Source organism: Triticum aestivum, chromosome 7B (genome assembly GCF_018294505.1).
Source record: "Triticum aestivum cultivar Chinese Spring chromosome 7B, IWGSC CS RefSeq v2.1, whole genome shotgun sequence".
Lineage (NCBI taxonomy): Eukaryota > Viridiplantae > Streptophyta > Magnoliopsida > Poales > Poaceae > Triticum > Triticum aestivum.
The window spans coordinates 299,317,506-299,323,694 of NC_057813.1; positions in this window are offsets into that span (position 1 = coordinate 299,317,506).

Sequence of the window (6,189 nt, forward strand, 5' to 3'; positions counted from 1 at the left end):
GGGTGCGACTTGCTGCATGCCCGGCTGAACATGCCTCCTTGCCGCATTCAAACGCCTCCATGAAACCCGCCTGTGTGGAAGCCAAGAAACCCACTCTGGACACACGTCCATTCATGACCGGGCCGGCATTAAACGCAATGCCGGCCGAGCTCCTCCCGTCCGCCGTATATTTAATCTCCTATTTAAACGAGGCCAAATGCCGGCAAAGAATCGCACACCTCTGCCGCTCCCCTATCTCCTCCTTCACCATTTTGTCCACTCTTAGAATGGCTTATGAATAGTTATTCTGCATCCAAGCCGGCTGGGTAGCCCGACGGATACGAGCTATGCAGCTCGCTGATCCACCTCCTTCCCCTCGCCCGACGGAGCCAGCTTCCGCCCCAAGCCGGCGCGCGGTTCAGCAACTCACCGCTCCAAGCCAGCTCAACGAGGAGCGGTGCACGGGCGTCGTTGCTGCCGCCCATACCACCACCTCGTACCGTGTCTCCCATTTCTGTAGCCGAGACTCCCATGCCGACGGCCACCCATGCAAGCAGCAACTGAAGCCGGGTGCACGTAGAGCGACGAGTCGGTGGCCAGCGCCTCCGCGTCCGCCGCCATCATCGAGGAGAAGTAGAACACGGGAAGCCGCCACCGCTTGGGTCCCATGAAGGCCACCACGAAGGCGACGCCGGCGTACGTAGCAGGTGTCTTGCCAGATCCTTTTGTTGTGAGGACCTTCGTCGACCCCGCATGGGCTCCACGGAAGCGGGGAAGCCCCCTTCCACCATCATCTTCAGCCTCAGCCAATGAAATCAGTAGGGCAGTGGGGAAGCGAGCCGTCCTTTGCGCTGAAGCATATACCTCCGGGGGTCCCGGCAGTCCGGTGATTGTGCTGCCGGACATGAGGAACTCAAATCGATCGGTGGGCGACCATTTAGGCCAGGTATTATATACATGTGATGTCCAGAACTAGCACCGCGTAGTTCATTTGAATGTAATGAAATCCGTCATGTTTGTATGAGAATCTCGTATTTTATATGATTTCCGTCGTTGTTTATATGAAATATCAGTTTGTCTACGTGTTTGCATGAATTTCATCTGGTTGGTTGAGTTGCTGTTATAATGTGTGCGGCTACGGTTGGATGGCATAATTTGCGGCTCGCCGGCCGGTCTGCGGGGGGCTCGGGTGGCGTGGTGGGACAAAAAAAACACAGCTCGTGCGAGCTCGTCTCCAACGTGCGCGTTGGGGCCCGAGCCATTCCTCGTTCGTCGGTGGCAAAGGCACCGGTGGACTAATGGGTCGCCAATATTTTGGCTACCCCGGTGTGACGCCCGGATAATTAAGCTACAGTGATCTCAAGTTAATAGTGCCACGTCGCCACTCTTACTGTTGCTAATCCTCGGCTGATCCAAATCGCAATCCAAATTCAAATTCAAATTGAAGTCCAAAACCCAAAGTTTTCAAACATGAAAGCTAAAATGTTCAAAGTGTGGCAAATAATCTCTGGTTCTTTGTCTTGTTGAAACCAACCTCTTTTGGACTCCCAGAGTGCCCCTGGAAATTTATTTAGGGTACAACAACCATTTAATTGACCTTTTCTTTTTCAAAAGGAAATATCTAAACTATCCCAAGTGCCCAGAAACTTTTGTGCAACACCAAAATATTGTACATAATTTATGTGACAAGTTTTAGGTATGTCAAAATTGAATTGGTGGACTAATTAAATATAAAACAACAACTATATAGAAAACAGAAAAGTTAAAAAAAAGAAAATACCCAAAAAAAGGGGGAAGCCCCCTGTCCCAGTGGGCCTCGGTCCACCCGGACCAGCCAGCCCAGCTCCCCCCTCAGTCACCTTCCACCATGCTACAAGGGAAGCCGACCGGGCGGGCGCGTGCTCCCGCCAGACCCCGTTGCCGGCAACAACGCGTGAGGGGATAAGGGCGTCCCTTCGGCGCCTCGGTCTCCCCTCCCCCCACCTACCGCCGCACCCACTCGCCCACTTGCCCGCTCTCTCCCTCCTCTCACTCGCTCATCTTCCCCAAAACGGCCGAGCGCCATCGTCGCCATCTCCACGTCGATTCTCCGGCCACCAACCCCCCCTCCCCCGGCGCCCGGAGGCGTCCAGGAGGATGGCTGTCATCGTCTACGTTGGTTCCCCCTTTGGTTCAAGCCCGGGAGCTCCCCTTCGCCGGATTGGGCGGCTCCCTCCGCCTCGGCCTCCGCCATCCCGCCGCCCCAAGTCGTCGCATCGGGTCGTCCCCGTCCCTGTACGAGCTCGCCATCGGCCCTCGAGCGGTGAGCAGCGTCAGTCCCCCACCTTTCCCCCTAGTTCCCGCCGACGTAGTGACCGCCCCATGAGCTCCGTCCGCCATGGCCGCTAGAGTTCCACGTCCGCGCCCGCCCGTGTACTGCTGCTGCTCCTGGCCGCGCCTGGCATGCCCAGCTGTGCCTACGTACGCGTGCCAGTGCGCTCAACTGCTGCTCCTTGCCGTTGTGCTCGCGTCTGCTATTCTTGCTGCTGCTTCGCTAGTTGTTGCGCGCTGCCGCTGCTGACCGCGTTGGCCGCGTCCGCGCGCCCCATGCCGCACTTGGCTGCCCGTGCCTTTGCTCTGTTGCTGCTGAGATCCACTACTACCTATTGCTACTGCCGCTGCGTATTTGTTGCTGCTGCCGCTCATGGCCATGGCCGTGTGTGAGGCCGGCTTGGGCCATTGCCGCTGGAGCTACCCCCCTGTTGAGACTAGATGATAATTAGTGTTTAGATTAGTATACGTACAGATGACATGCGGGTCCGCTGAAGATTAAAATAAATAACCAAAATAATTTTAGCTACTGTCTATGACAGTCGGGTCCCGTTGACACTGTTCACTTTGACCGGTCAACTCTGACTGGGTTGTTGACTGGGTCAACTCTGCTGACTGGACCACTCCTGCATCCCATTGGTCATACACTCAGACTAGTGTAGAGCTAGGTGACAAATGTATTTTCTGTTTGTTTTTTTCGAATTAAAAGTAATTTTAGAAAATGTTTAGAACTTAGAAAAATCATATAAAATAAACCGTAGCTCGGATTAAAATACTTTGTACATGAAAGTTGCTCAGAACGACGAGAAGAATCTGAATACGCGGTCCGTTCGTCCGCCACATGCCCCTATCATAGCAAACGTCGAACCTTTTCCTTCCGGTTCATCTGTCTGACAGACGTCCGGAACCGGGAAAACTTTCCCGGGTGTTTTCCCACTTTGCCAGTATCGCCTAGCACCGCGTTCGAACACCTCTAGCCCCTCTTATTGTCTTGTTATGCTTATGTTTCCGTGTATTTACTGTTCTTCCCCCTCTTTTCTCCGGTAGACCTCGAGACCGATGTTGATGCCACTGTGATCGACTATGTTGACGACGACCCTCCTTCTTGTCTGAGCAACCAGGCAAGCCCCCCTTTGATCATCCCGATATCGCCCATTCTATACTCTCATGCTTGCATTAGATTTTGCTACTGTTATTGTTTGCTCCTATTCTGACGCATAGCCTGCTTTTGTACCTGCTATTGTTACCTACCTGCTTATCCTAAACTGCTTAGTATAGGTTGGCTAGTGATCCATCAGTGACCCCCACCTTGTCCTTGTCGCCCCTGCTTCATCATCGACGACTCGATCAACGTGATCGACAACCAGAGCCCGACACCTCACATCACATCACGCCCCTTTTGTTGCTCGACTCTGCAGAGCTACTATGGAGTGACGAGGGTGATCCCTCATAACACACTCCTGATGATAATTCTGTAGTGTAGCTATTCGGTCGTGGCCATCGAGGGTGATTTCCTCTTTCACCATTCCCGATATGGCTCTGTTGTTCAACACCTCAAGTGTGAACCTCGAGGGTGGTCCCTCTTACGTTCACCTTGATGATTACATGGAGTGGAATCCACCGGGGGTGATTCCTCGAGTTTTCCCCTTGATGTTTGGACACACGGTTACATTGGCTTACTTGAGACCTTGGTGAAAGTCGGGCGGGCCCGGAGAGCACCCGCAAGATAATGACGTGGCACGGCCGGGCATTCTGAGCCCTTGTCGTAAGTCCACGAGACGGGGCGACGGGGTCACTTTCGATCGTGAGTCTCTGCTCGTCTCCGCAAGCTAATAATAACTATGGTTTGGGTATTTGTTCTGAGTTGGCCTTTGTCCTTTACGCACCAACCACCACGTGAGAATAGTTATGGGCCTCGACGTCGCAGTATCAGCCGAAGCTTTGTCAGACGTCCAGTTCAGCATTGCGGCACGGCTGGGCCGGCACCCCAGAGGTGGTGCCTAGGTCCGCCCTGCATGTAACGACCCGGAGTGCTACCGACGATGGGCCCAGACCCCGGAGTGCTTAGGATGTAGACCAGCGGGGACCTCTCTGCTGAGCCTAGGTAGGGTTGCGACGTGTTGATCTTTCGAGGCCGGGCATTGACCCAGAAAAGTGTGTCCGGCCAGAGTGACCGGGCGTGTTGGAAAACATGGTGCACCCCTGCAGGGAAGATTATCTATTAATAGTCGCGTCCACAATAACGGACGTTCAGACTTATATCCTAATCTTATACAACTACGAATGGATACTTGAATATGTGGCTCCGGGATTGCTTTCTCGCAGGGAGTCGAGGAAGGATCTCTGGGCATTAATGTTACAACATGCTTGTTAAATATTAAACTGCTATTCTTTACTCTTCTACATGCTGCAAGATGCTCGGAGCTGCATGAAGATGTTAGTATTTGATAGGCTAGGCCTTCCCCCTCTATTCTGGCATTCTGCAGTTCAGTCCACAGATACAGCCTTCCATTTGATACCAATACATACTTAGTATAGATGTGATGCTTGCGAGTACTTTGGATGAGTACTCACGGTTGCTTTGCTACCCCTTTCCCCCCTTCTCTCTTCTTTCCGGTTGGTGCAACCAGATGGTGGATCCTTGGAGCCAGATGCCACCACCGACGGATACTACTACATGGAGGCCGCCGAAGACCAGGAGTAGTTAGGAGGTCCCAGGCAGGAGGCCTTGCCTCTTCGATCGTGTTGCTTTTGTGCTAGCCTTCTTAAGGCAGACCTGATTAACTTATGTTTGTACTCAGATATTGTTGCTTCCGCTGACCCTTGTGTATCGAGCTATGTATTCGAGCCCTCGAGCTGAGGAACATGTATAAGTCATGAAGAAAGTAGTAGCAATGAAATTGTAACGATCATAATGCTAAGCTAACGGATGGGTCATGTCCATCACATCATTCTCCTAATGATGTGATACCGTTCATCAAATGAAACCATCTTTGATTAATGAGCTAGTCTAGTAGAGGCATACTAGGGACACTATGTCTTGTCTATGTATTCACACATGTACTAAGTTTCCGGTTAATACAATTCTAGCATGAATAATAATTATTTATCATGATATAAGGAAATATATAATAACTTTATTATTGACTCTAGGGCATATTTCCTTCAGTAATAACAGCCCATAATGCAATAAATATCGATATAAAAGCATGATGCAAAATGGATGTATCACCGTGCCGTGTGGAACACGGCCGTCGGGATGTTGCTCATTCCACCCTCCTCCAGCGTCTTTCCCCCCTGCTTCGGCCATAGGGGGAACAATAACAGCGTCGCCTGCACCGGTCACATCCCCAAACATCATCGCAACACCCATAGTATTAGTGGTTGCATGCGAGGGGGCCTTCGAGGTGGAAGGGTGAGTTGTTGTGCCGGACTTTTTCCTAGGCGCCATGGATGATGAAGCTAATGATGAAGAAGATGATGATGAAGGTTGACGTGCTGTTCACGACCTCGGGTTCGCGCAAGCGCTTCCCCCTACCTGGCGTGCCAAAGATGTCATGGTGAAACACGATCACCTATGGGGCCATTAACAACTTGTGGTTCGGCAAGGGGGAAATCATGTAGCACAAAGAGCGGAAGCCATGGAGCAGCACGACAGATGGTGATGTTGGTGGTTTTTACCCAGGTTCAAGCCGTTGAGAAGCGTAAAACCCTACTCAGATGGGAGGGCTGTGGTGGACACATAGCGCTCAAGCCTGGCAGGGTCGCCTTGGGGAGAGCGGCTATGCACGTACGAGTGTGCAATGGTCTGAATCCTTTTCTGGGTTACCATGGCCCTCCTTTTATGAGCTAAGGGGTTACCACAATGGAAAAATAGTCATTATCTACTGATTAGATAGC